Consider the following 13,004-nt stretch of genomic DNA (forward strand, 5'->3'; position numbering starts at 1 on the left):
ACTCAGGTGCTCTGGGATTCAGCAAAATGGCAGCCTCCAGCAAGAGGAAAAAGAAACACTGCTAGAGGCAATTTACAGCACACACTAATTTTGGTAGCATAATTATTATTGTGGAAAATATGCTCCTTGCTAAACAACATTATTTGTTATCAAGTTGTTATGAGTAAAGTACCACTTTAAATGATAAAGGTCCTAAAATGCTCAAAACGTGTCTCTGTATTCCCAGCATACATATCGGACTTCTATCTGCTTCCACCTCATGATATGAATCAGCAAGACTGTATATACAGTACCATATCTATGGACACCAATGTTTATGTTTACATTTGCATTTAAGTGTTGTTTCTCTATCTGTGTATAGATAGTAAAAGCATTTTTACAACAGCTTTTTATGCATTTATATTTTGAAGGAAGTTAGTTTTAAAAAAAAAAAACATATTGTTGGACAGCATGCTGAGGGGAAAAATGAGTTTACCAAGCTCATTTTAAGGAAACTGACAGAAACAGTTATATCCTTGCAGGCAGTTGTGACTGTCATTGCCCGGTTGGCAGTTGCCATTGTTGACTTCTGTCTAACTATGTAAGCCTGCAAAACCTAATTATTTTACATTTATAGTTTTCATATTTATATATTTTTTTTATTTATATGCTACTCGATAGTTTGTCCAAACAAATGCAAATTTTGTTAAATTTTGTTTTTTTGGTGAATGAGGTTCTTATTTGAGGGATGTGCATTCACATACCCCTTTTGATTTAATATTTGGAGTACTAGTACACACATGATTAAAATTACATTTCTCCAAAAAGTATAGAAGTATGCACTTTTGACTGCTTCTGATTCCTTAGTGGATTTCTCTCTGCTGGTATTGCTTACAGTAGGGAAAATAATTATTTGATCCCCTGTAGATTTTGTAAGTTTGCCCATTTACAAAGAAGTTAAGGGCCTATAATTTTTATTATAGGTGTATTTTAAATGATAGAGACAGAATATCAACCAAAAATCAAGAAAAAACACATGATACAAATGTTATAAATTGAGTTGCAGTTCAATGAGTAAAATAAGTATTTGATCCCCAAGCAAAATATGACTTAGTACTTGGTGAAGAAACCTTTATTGGCAAGCACAGAGGTAAGATGTTTCTTGTAGTTGGTTACCAGGTGTGCACACATCTCAGGAGGGATTTTGGTCAACTGTTCTTTACAGATCTTCTATAATCTTGGCTGTACATTAGCAGCTCGAACTTTTAGCTCCCTCCATACATTTTTTATAGGATTAAGGTCTGGAGACTGGCTAGGCCACTCCATGACCTTAATGTGCTTCTTCTTTAGCCACTCCTTTGTTGCCTTGGTGGTATGTTTTGGGTCATTGTCATGCTGCAAGACCCATCCACGATCCATCTTCAATGCTCTGACTGAGGAAAGAAGGTTCTCATCCAAGATTTTACAATACATGGCCCATTGGCCCCTCAATGCAGCAATGTCAGCCTGCACCTTTAGAAGAGAAACAGCCCCAAAGCATAATGTTTCCACCTCTTGACTGTAGGGATGGTGTTTTTGGGGTTATAGTCAGCATTTTTCTTCCTCCAAACACGGTGAGTCGAGTTAATGCCAAAGAGCTAAATTTTGGTCTCATCTGACCACAGCACTTTCTCCCAGTCCTTCTCTGAATCATTTAGATGTTCATTTGCAAACTTCAGACGGGCCTATACATGTGCCTTCTTGAGGAGGGGGACCATGCGGGAGCTGCAGGATTTCAATCCATGGTGGCTTATTGTGTTACCAATGGTTTGTTTGGTGACTGTGGTCCCAACTGCCTTGAGATCATTCACAAGCTCTTTCCGTATAGTTCTGAGCTGATCCCTCACTTTTCTCATGATCATTCTTACCCCATGAGGCGAAATCTTGCATGGAGCTCCAGACCGAGGAAGATTGATGGTTATTTTGTATTTCTTCCATTTGTGAATAATCGCTTCAACAGTTGTCTCCTTCTCACCAAGCTTTTTGATGATGGTCTTGTAGTCCATTCCAGTCTTGTGCAGGTTTACAATCTTGTCCCTAATGTCCTTTGACAGCTCTTTGGTCTTGCCCATGGTGGTGCCCAAGTCACTTTTCAGCCTTTTGGCCAAGATCAAGTGTAGTATCTGTTCTTATCAGTGTCCAGTAGTGGTGCTCCACCGTCATTCTTACTTTTTGGTGAGGATGGCTGGCTGTATAGTACCCCTGCTGGTATGATTGGGGCTCTGAACCTTAGTACTGGCTGGAAGAGAAACCGAGGCTCCTACAGGCTGTTGGGGCCCGGGAGTATTCCCCCTGGGAAAACTGGAGGGGTCCAGTTCCTTCTGATTTGAATGGGTTTACCTTGTCTGGCCAAAGGCATAGAGGCATAGAGTCTGCGGAGCAGTACCCCCTGAGAATGGTTGACTCAGGGGTGCTCTTAGTAGCACATGGGGGTGGGGTCACTGTTCTAAACACTTTTTCTACAATGCGCCTTTTGGGGTTTGGCCTTTTGGCTCCAGTCCAGGGCAGTTATTTTGCTACGGGCCTCAGGGCCTAGCCAGTGCACAATTGCACGGCCACTTATTTATTTATTTATTTTTTCCTCACTGTTTTGTCACCTTCAATTTTGTGTGTATTTTTTTCTCACTAGGATGGAGAGTGTGGGTCCTCGGGCCTGCACTGAAGTCTAGGGAGAGGATGCATGGCCATTAGTTTCCCTCCTCCACTGTTCCTGGGGTGGTCTCTCTTTGGGAGAGCTCCTTGACCTAGTACTTGGTGGTTGGCTTTGGCTAGCCACAAGGAAAGGGGTCCGCCAGGCCTTTTGGCTAGGTTGAGCATGTTGGAAACCCTTTGTCCCCCAGGGGATCAGGGTAGAGGTCCTACCCCTTCGGGGGAGGGTGGAAAAAAGCACACCCTTAAGTGCACTTTTGTGTGTTTGTGTTTTTGCACTTGCACGTTTTTTGTACACTTACAGGTTTTCGTTTTTTTGCACCTCCGAGTCATTTTTAAAAACAAAATGGTGGTGCCCAAGTAAGAGATTCTGTCTTTTACACACATAATGACTTGTAATTAGGAGCATCTTTTTAAATTGACTGGACTAATCTGTGTACCACATGAGCACATAGGCAGTCTGTGGGAACCAGAATTATTGTTGGTTGGCAGGGGATCAAATGCTTATTTTAAGCACTGAACTGCAACTTAATTTACAAAATTTGTATTGTGTTTTTTTCTGGATTTTTGGTTGATATTCTGCCTCTAACTTTTACAATACACCTATGATAAAAATATAGACCTTTCATTTCTTTGTAAGTGGGTAAACTTACAAAATCTGCAGGGGATCAAATAATTATTTTCCTCACTGTATTTGCATACTAATCTGAGTATTGTCCATGACAGCCAAATGAATACATTGAGCACATAGTACAGTGTCGTATTTTGCAGTGTATCTATTTTAAACAAACACAGGTGAAAAAGATATACAGTAACTCTCATAGTATCCAACCTGAAGGCTGGTAATAAATATATATATATATATACAGTGTGTATATATATATATATATATATATATAAAACTCTGTATCAACATAAGTCACTTTTTGTGTATCAAACTATTAATACATTACTGCAAATATGGTGGCTGTATTTGGTTTTTTTTTGCTAAGAATATTTTTAGCAAGTGTAGAAAATACCCGTTGATCTCTCCAAAAATGCAGTATTTTTTTCAGTTCCTGTGAGCAAAGTAGAATGCACAAACCATCTAATCATTTGTAGACTACTATTCACATCAGCCCCTATGCACAGGTAATGAACAAAAGTAGACAAGTTTAAATTTCGGCATGGATGGCAATGATGGAGTAAATGACGTAAATGTAGCCAACCACTGAGGGGAAGTGTGTTATTCACAGGATTACCAGATGAAAACAAAGCCCTGAAAATTAAAACAAATCCAGACACCTCAACTAAGAACTGGTAAGCAGCAATATAAAGTTTTCTTTTTAGGTTTTGATATAATTTAAGGAGCTTGCAGTGAGGAGTCTAAAAAGGCATATCTTGGGGTCTAGGGCCAAAAGAACATGCCATCATACCATACTGAAATGTGATAATTTGTGTATAACACAATGCAAAATGGGGGCATATGCATTACATATGTATGACTGTGGCAGACATAACACCACACTTATGGCAGCTGAAATCTCTACTACACTGGAATTTAGAGAGCAGTAGCTAAACTGAGTGAAGTAGACTTGAGTAGCTGTCTAGATACCATGGTTTCACATATGTCAGTAATTCCAGTATTTCCTGCTTTTACCCACATGAGATTCCCAGGCTGCCTATGTAATAATAGTGACCTCAGGTTATGAAAAATAAAGATTACCTTTGTAGAAAATAGAAAGTTGTTTATTTACAATAGTACTGTTAAAATACAGTCAGGTCCATAAATATTGGGACATCGACACAATTCTAACATTTTTGGCTCTATATGCCACCACAATGGATTTAAAATGAAACGAACAAGATGTGCTTTAACTGCATACTGTCAGCTTTAATTTGAGGGTATTTACATCCAAATCAGGTGAACGGTGTAGGAATTACAACAGTTTGCATATGTGCCTCCCACTTGTTAAGGGACCAAAAGTAATGCGACAATTGGCTTCTCAGCTGTTCCATGGCCAGGTGTGTGTTATTCCCTCATTATCCCAATTACAATGAGCAGATAAAAGGTCCAGAGTTCATTTCAAGTGTGCTATTTGCATTTGGAATCTGTTGCTGTCAACTCTCAAGATGAGATCCAAAGAGCTGTCACTATCAGTGAAGCAAGCCATCATTAGGCTGAAAAAACAAAACAAACCCATCAGAGAGATAGCAAAAACATTAGGCGTGGCCAAAACAACTGTTTGGAACATTCTGAAAAAAAAAGGAACGCACCGGTGAGCTCAGCAACACCAAAAGACCCGGAAGACCACGGAAAACTGTGGTGGATGACCGAAGAATTCTTTCCCTGGTGAAGAAAACACCCTTCACAACAGTTGGCCAGATCAAGAACACTCTCCAGGAGGTAGGTGTATGTGTGTCAAAGTCAACAATCAAGAGAAGACTTCTCCAAAGTGAATACAGAGAGTTCACCACAAGATGTAAACCATTGGTGAACCTCAAAAACAGGAAGGCCAGATCAGAGTTTGCCAAACGACATCTAAAAAAGCCTTCACAGTTCTGGAACAACATCCTATGGACAGATGAGACCAAGATCAACTTGTACAAGAGTGATGGGAAGAGAAGAGTATGGAGAAGGAAAGGAACTGCTCATGATCCTAAGCATACCACCTCATCAGTGAAGCATGGTGGTGGTAGTGTCATGGCGTGGGCATGTATAGCTGCCAATGGAACTGGTTCTCTTGTATTTATTGATGCTGTGACTGCTGACAAAAGCAGCAGGATGAATTCTGAAGTGTTTCGGGCAATATTATCTGCTCATATTCAGCCAAATGCTTCAGAACTCATTGGACGCCGCTTCACAGTGCAGATGGACAATGACCCAAAGCATACTGCAAGAGCAACCAAAGATTTTTGTAGGGAAAGAAGTGGAATGTTATGCAATGGCCAAGTCAATCACCTGACCTGAATCCGATTGAGCATGCATTTCACTTGCTGAAGACAAAACTGAAGGGAAAATACCCCAAGAACAAGGAGGAACTGAAGACAGTTGCAGTAGAGGCCTGGCAGAGCATCACCAGGGATGAAACGCAGCGTCTGGTGATGTCTATGCGTTCCAGACTTCAAGCTGTAATTAACTGCAAAGGATTTGCAACCAAGTATTAAAAAGTGAAAGTTTGATTTATGATTATTATTCTGTCCCATTACTTTTGGTCCCTTAACAAGTGGGAGGCACATATGCAAACTGTTGTAATTCCTACACCGTTCACCTGATTTGGATGTAAAAACCCTCAAATTAGAGTTGACAGTCTGCAGTTAAAGCACATCTTGTTCATTTCATTTCAAATCCATTATGGTGGTGTATAGAGCCAAAAATGTTAGAATTGCGTCGATGTCCCAATATTTATGGACCTGACTGTATGTAGATAGGCTACATATAGGGGGGTGGTGTGGTGCAATGTGCATCACACTCCTTGTTTTTCTTTGTATTAACTTTATTGGAAATATCTCATAGTAATACTTAATTCAAGTCTCTGCCACAGCAGTACAGTGCTTTGTGTGTGTGGCAGTGTGCACTATTCCACATGCACCGCAAATCACATCAGTGGTGGTACAAAGTTCTAATTTGCATGGTACCTCTAGGTGCTTTGGTTGTTTCAGCAAAACAGAGGCTTGAGAAAACTTTGAACTCTTATAAAGGAATCTTTAAAGAAAAAAAAAATCAGGCAATAATTATTCTAGAAAACAGTGGGAACCCTTCTTAAAACACTTTACCACTTTACCAATCTTCCAGGACAGTCTGGCAAAAACAAGAGAAGCATATCAGAAAAAATTTACTGTTGCGCAAAACAAGCTAGGCCTAAATATGATTTCCTTTAGCTCCGAGGTTTCAGTACTCTCAGCTCTTCTAAACACTGGGTTGTGAATGTCTCTTCTAGTATCAAGAACACATCTAAAAATGAATAACAGGTTTCTCAGTATGAGAGACCGCAGCAATCTTGTAGATGTTCCCATGGTGACTGATGCTGAGCAGGCGTGCATCAGACAAGTTACTCGATTTCTCCACTCAGCAGAATACCCTCCAGAGTAAGTGCAGCCATCTCCAGCACTTGTGCTTTCCTAATCAGAACTGGGCACCTTCCCTAAATATACTCCTTATCAGGGGTCCCTTTATCATGTAGATAGTGCTTTTTAAATAAAAATGGCCACCAAAATCTCACAGGAACACCATATCTATATTTGACCCAGAATTCCCCAAGATGCTATGGAGAGCAAGTTTTCCTATTTCCCTTTCCAAAGATTTGATGTGTGATCTGGTCTGAAGGAGTCATGGCTGGGCTCAAAATATATCATTCTCCAGGCGACTAATATGTGTTTTTTGTTTCTGTGACACAATTGCAAAGCTTCTGCATACCCTAGACAAGGAATATGAAGATCTTTGTTTTTCCAAAGATTCTCCCCCTAACTTGGCCTTTTTAGGATGCTTGGCATCAAAGATTGAAGTTGATGATTAATTTGGCATGGGAGCCTTTGTCCATGTGCAGCAAGAAACCACTATCCTTTTCCTGTCTACAGAATCTCCCTGACTTGTGCAGTGTCTCAGAAGTACGCTTCAAGAGTAACATTGCAGCAGAGGGCTCCCAGTAACTACAGGACACATGCAACTCCCTCCTCACTGGTCTACCGTTACACAGGCTATCCCCCCTTCAGTCTATTATGAATGCTGCTGCTAGACTAATACACCTTACTAACCAATCAGCGACTGCTGCCCTTCTCTGCCAATCCCTTCACTGGCTTCCCCTAACCCAACGTATAACATTCAAAATACTAACCACAACATACAAAGCCATCCACAACACTGCCCCTAGCTATGTCACCAACCTCATCTGCAGATATCGTCCAAATCATTTGCTCCGCTCCTCTCAAGACATCTTGCTCATCGCCTTCTCCCATGCTAACTTCCAGGACTTCTCCAGAGTCTCTCCCATCCTCTGAAACTCCCTACCCCAGTATGTCTGGTCAGCCTCCACCCTGCCTGCCTTTAGGCGATCTTTGAAAACTCACTTATTCAGAGAAGCCTACCCCACCTCCGCCCAAGAACTGTACTTGAGCCAGCTCCATCAGATCATCCTCTGCAGCTATCACCTTTTGTACCACCATCCCCTTCCTTTAAAATGTAAGCTCCATGAGCAGGGCCCTCCTATTCCTTCTGTACTGAACTGTATCGTAATTGTACTGCCTCCCATTATATTGTAAAGCGCTGTTGGTACTACATAAATCCTGTATAATAGTAATAATATAGCTCTTTGCATACTGTACATTCACATCAGTCCCTGTCCTCATGAAACTTACAATCGAAGGTCCTTATCTCACATGCACACACATACACACATACTATGGCCAATTTGGAAAAGAGACAGTTAACCTACTATGATGTCTTTGGAGTTAGGGAGGAATCCAGAATACATAGAGAAAGAACATGAGGAGGGAGAATATGAAAACTCCATGAATATATTGCTTGACTGGGAATCAAACTGAGGACTTCAATGCTGCAGGGCAGAAGTGCTAATCATTAAACCACTGTTCTGATGATAGTGCCATGGATGTTGGTGGGAGGAACCACTGAGCGCAGAGGGGTAGCAAGGAATGACAGTTTCTCAGCAGAGGAATGTTTCTTTTAAATTGACCAGCATTCAGCAACACAGGCAGCACAAGGTACTGTAAGTATATACTCTCTTTATTGCACATAGATGTTTTCGGGTATTTTGATTTTCCTTACAGCATTGCTTTAAAGAATGCAGACATTAGTGAGCTTAAAAAAAAAATATGTATTTTTTTTAAAATTCAGTCTCATTATATAACAAGATCTCAACATACTTTTTTTTCCCTTCTCCATTCAAAACCTCCCCACCTAAATATTTTCATACTTCTTAACTAAATTTGCTCACATGTCCTCAGTTCCTTAATTGGAATTATGTTCAAAAATACATAATGTTCACAGGCAATATTTCATACTTACCTGACTAACAAAAATGTAATTGGCAGTTCTATTTTTTTAGTCCTGGCATAAACAAAAAATATATAAAACTGCAATAGATTACCTTTACTAAGTCATTAATATATATATTTATATTCTTTTAGTGCATTTTGTAGCTTAAAAGAAGGGCATTTCATTTCAAAGAACATGTAGGAATTTTAAATACTAACCACTAGGAGTAGATTATTGTCAGATTGCTTACTAACAGTAACCCACAAAATAATACAAATGTTTAATAGCTACAAAGAGGAGAACATAAAAATATCTACCAGGAGTTTTTGTGCCAGTCTGTATATTATAATAATGGGAGGCCTTTGATAACCTCTGTATCTCCCTACTTCTCACAGATTTGGTTTAAGCAGCTTTCCCTACTAACAAGATGTCTGTTAGCCAGTGCTTATCCAGACTAATCTGCAAAGGATTACGGGAGTGAAATCCAAACCACAGAGTCCAGGAGGATCTTGATATGCTCTGTATCTCCCTACTTCTCACTGATTTGGATTAAATAGCTTTCCTTACTAACAAGATGTATGTTAGCCAAACAGGGTTATCCAGACTAATCTGCAAAGGATTATGGGAGTGAAATCCAAACCACATAATCCAGGAAAAGCACAGAAGTGCAAAGAACAACACACAGTGGGGAGAGATCTAGTGGTAGTGAGGGTGATAATAACTTTTAGCTTGAAGTGGTGGTCGGAATGGTGGGACTATATCAGGGCTACACACAGATTATACAGAGAGGTTACAGATATAAGAGGGTTTTAAATCTCCATGCCTGCAAGTCCCTCTTTCTACTGGTATAGTAGAGTTCCAGTACCACATCAAACACTAATACATATATATCCTATAGTTACTGTAAAAGAGGAATACAGGAAGTTCAAATGATTTTTAGCCCCCCCTTCCCCAGGTTCAGCCTGATACAGATATTCTTTGTACAAATAAAATAACATAGAAGGTTCATTAGCATAAGAGGTTACAGATAAAAAGCAGTAAAGTGTTTCACATAAAAAGTTTAAAAGCAAGTAAAGAATAGATGTTGAATTTAGACTTCATGAAAATTGCACTGCCATCGAGCACATACATTTGAAGGTTTGGATAGCAATACTGGATGAAAATGAAGCCAGGACATGGCTGCAATTGGGCATGTGGGGTGGGAGATTTTAGCTGCTGTAGGTGGGGCTGCTGTGGGTGGGATACGCAAGTACTGTGCATGCACAGTAGCACTTTTGGGTATTACAAAATGATGCAAAAACAGGTATTTAAACACTTGCCCTCCTGAGGATTTACCCCCCTTCCTGACCAGGCCATTTTTTGCATTACTGCGCTGCTTTACTTTAACTGAAAATTGCATGGTCATGCATTGCTGCACCTAAATGAAATTTACGTCCTTTTTTTCTCACGAATTGAGCTTTCTTTTGGTGGTATTTGATCACCTGTGCGTTTTTTTATTTTTACAAAAAAAAAAGACTGACAATTTTGAAAACAAAAAAACAGTATTTATGACTTTTTGCTATTAAACATGTCCAGTAAAAAAATTAAAAAAAATCTAAATTTGTCATAGATTTAGGTCAAAATGTATTCTGCTACATGTCTTTGCTAGAAAAACAATCCCAATACATGTAAATTAATTGGTTTACGTGAAGGTTATAGCTTTTAGAAATAGCGGTACAGATACTGGAATTTTTTTTAAAATTTTTACTAGTAATGGCAGCGATCAGCGACTTATTGCAGGACTGCGGTGGGCATTCTGACACTGGGGGGAACTGGCTTGGTGTCACTGACATCCCCAGTGACACCAATACAGTGATCAGTGCTAAAAAAGCACTGACACTGTACTAATGGCACTGGCCAGGAAGGGGTTAACATAAGGGACGATCAAAGGGTTAATTGTGTGCTGTTTCACTATGTGTTGTGTGTGTGTGCTTCACTGTAAGCACACTGCTTTGCATGGCTGTGCTGTGCACAGCCATCCAAGCAGAGAGCACAAGCTGACAGGGAGGAGAACTGTTTTGTTTAAAAACAGTTCTCCTCCCTGTCGGAGATGCTTGGCGATCACTGTTAGCCGGCGAGTAATCACAGACCGGGACCCAGTGATTGACAGCCGCAGTCATGAAAGGCAAAATCACGTATATATACATGTGATTTTGAGCACCCGTGCCGCCCTGTAGCAGTATATCTGCTATAGGGCAGTCGTGAAGTGGGTAATAACATGGCATTGCTACTGCAAGGAGGTGGAAGGAATTCAACAAAATGGTAGGTCTCAGAGCAAAAGAATACTGGATAGCTGATGTTCTCCTAAGGTGCTCCTTACAGTACAGCAGGAATTTATATTAAAACAGAATACTAAATAGAAGCATTTTGTTTCCTTAAAATGTAAACATAATTTAGGTAGGCAAATTAGTCATAGAGTTATAATCCAGTGATGCAACATATAATGACACTGCTAACAGGGTGAGGAATGCATTTTAAATAGTGGCAGGCCATGTATTTCACACCTAGGCCATTAGTAATGCCCTACCTGAATTATTACAGGGTCACAAGGCTGTTGGGTGCTGATTTTGTTATGGCTATACCAGTGGTGGACTGAAAACTCATTGGGTCCCCAGCAATAGGAGATCATGGGCCCCTCAGTTTTAAAGATGGTAGCCATGCAGCAGCTATCTTTATGAAGCAACATTAATGCGGCAGGCCTGCACGGAGGGGCAGCAAGCTTGGTGACATGAAGAGTGGCAGGAGACTTAAAGCTGGCGACCCAATACAGGGACCAGGAGCCTCTCATGGGAATTTCCACCTTAACAGCATCATGGGCCCCTGGGAAAAGTGATGCTCTCGGGCCCCTACCAAGGAGATAGTGCCTGCGACGCGCATAGAGCACCATGGCAAACAAAGGGCATGGTCAGTGAAAGGGTCTTAAAGGAGGACTAAACAGATTCTGTCTGCTGTGTACACTGCACACATATACCACAGGCCTTTTATGCACAAAATAATAGTGACAGTCTCACAGACAAACAAACACAATAAACCACAGTCAAAGGATCATTTGTTTTATTATAAACATTTCCATTCTATGTTTTTTATGCACAAAAAAGGACTTTTCTTTCTTATTCAGCCTACCTTACAGAAGAACTTCATCAGGTCTATGTACAGTATAATGTATAGAGTGCAGAGTTCAGGAGTAAGTAACAACATATAGAGTGCAGCAGTCAGGATGAGTACCATGCTCACATCAGAGTCCTCCCTTACATCAAAGTCCTCAGAATTCTCCCTATATACATCACAGTCTGCAGAGTTCCGCTTACATCAGAGTTCCCAGAATGCCACTTTGCAGCACAGCACTCAGAGTGCCACCTTACAGCAGAGCCCCCAGAGTCTCCCCTTACATCAAAGTCCCATCTTACAGCAGAGTGCCACCTTGCAGCAGAGCCCCCCAGAGTACCACCTTGCAGCGGAGCCCCCAGAGTGCCACCTTACATCAGTGTCCTCTTACACACATCTTTTCACCTTGGTCCTTGGTGTAGCAGGTGGTTGGCGGTAAAAGGTTTTTAAAAACAATCCACTTGTCACTGGCTCTGAACTGCATGTGTGCAATTGTGGAGCCAGCTGAATGGTGAACTGCCGTGCTCAGCCTCGGATCAGGCAGTAGGGCATGTAAATAAAAGCTATGTTTGATAGGTGCCATGATATCATCGCACAGGTGAGCACCCAGACCTACCCTGCTGCCAGATCCATGGCCAAGTTCAGCAGTTCACCGTTTGGCCAGATCAGAATGGCACCAAGTGGTTTTTATGGGCATATTTCTCCTGTCTATGGACATGTATGGACAGTTGGCAACTAACCGAGTGGCTTTTTTCTAACATGTCTGTTTAACAGAAGTGGATCTGTAGATCCACGTCTGTTGATTGGCATTGGGCACATATGGATCATACAGTATACAAACACACACATACAGTATATATACACACACACAAACACAGACACACACTGCATATACAGTATACATATATACACACAGATACAGTATATATACACACAGACTACATATACAGTATACACATACAGTATATAGTGCATTTATATACATACATATACATATATACAGTATCTCCCAGAAGTGAGTCCACCCCTCACATTTTTGTAAATATTTCATTATATCTTTTCATGTGACAACACTGAAGAAATGACACTTTGTTACAATGTAAAGTAATGAGTGTACAGCTTGTATAACAGTGTAAATTTGCTGTGCCCTCTAAATAACTCAACACACAGTCATTAATGTATAAACCGCTGGCAACAAAAGTGAGTACACCCCTAAGTGAAA

General features: G+C 40.5%; 1 pseudogene; it reads left to right on the top strand.

Annotated features, from left to right (window-relative positions):
* Positions 1-2,102: 2,102 nt before the first annotated feature.
* LOC149449880 (U2 spliceosomal RNA) lies at positions 2,103-2,250 on the top strand (annotated as a pseudogene).
* Positions 2,251-13,004: the final 10,754 nt, after the last annotated feature.

This window comes from Staurois parvus, unplaced genomic scaffold, assembly GCF_062004578.1.
Source record: "Staurois parvus isolate SC_StPar_1 unplaced genomic scaffold, SC_StPar_1.0 ptg000597l, whole genome shotgun sequence".
NCBI classification, from domain to species: domain Eukaryota; kingdom Metazoa; phylum Chordata; class Amphibia; order Anura; family Ranidae; genus Staurois; species Staurois parvus.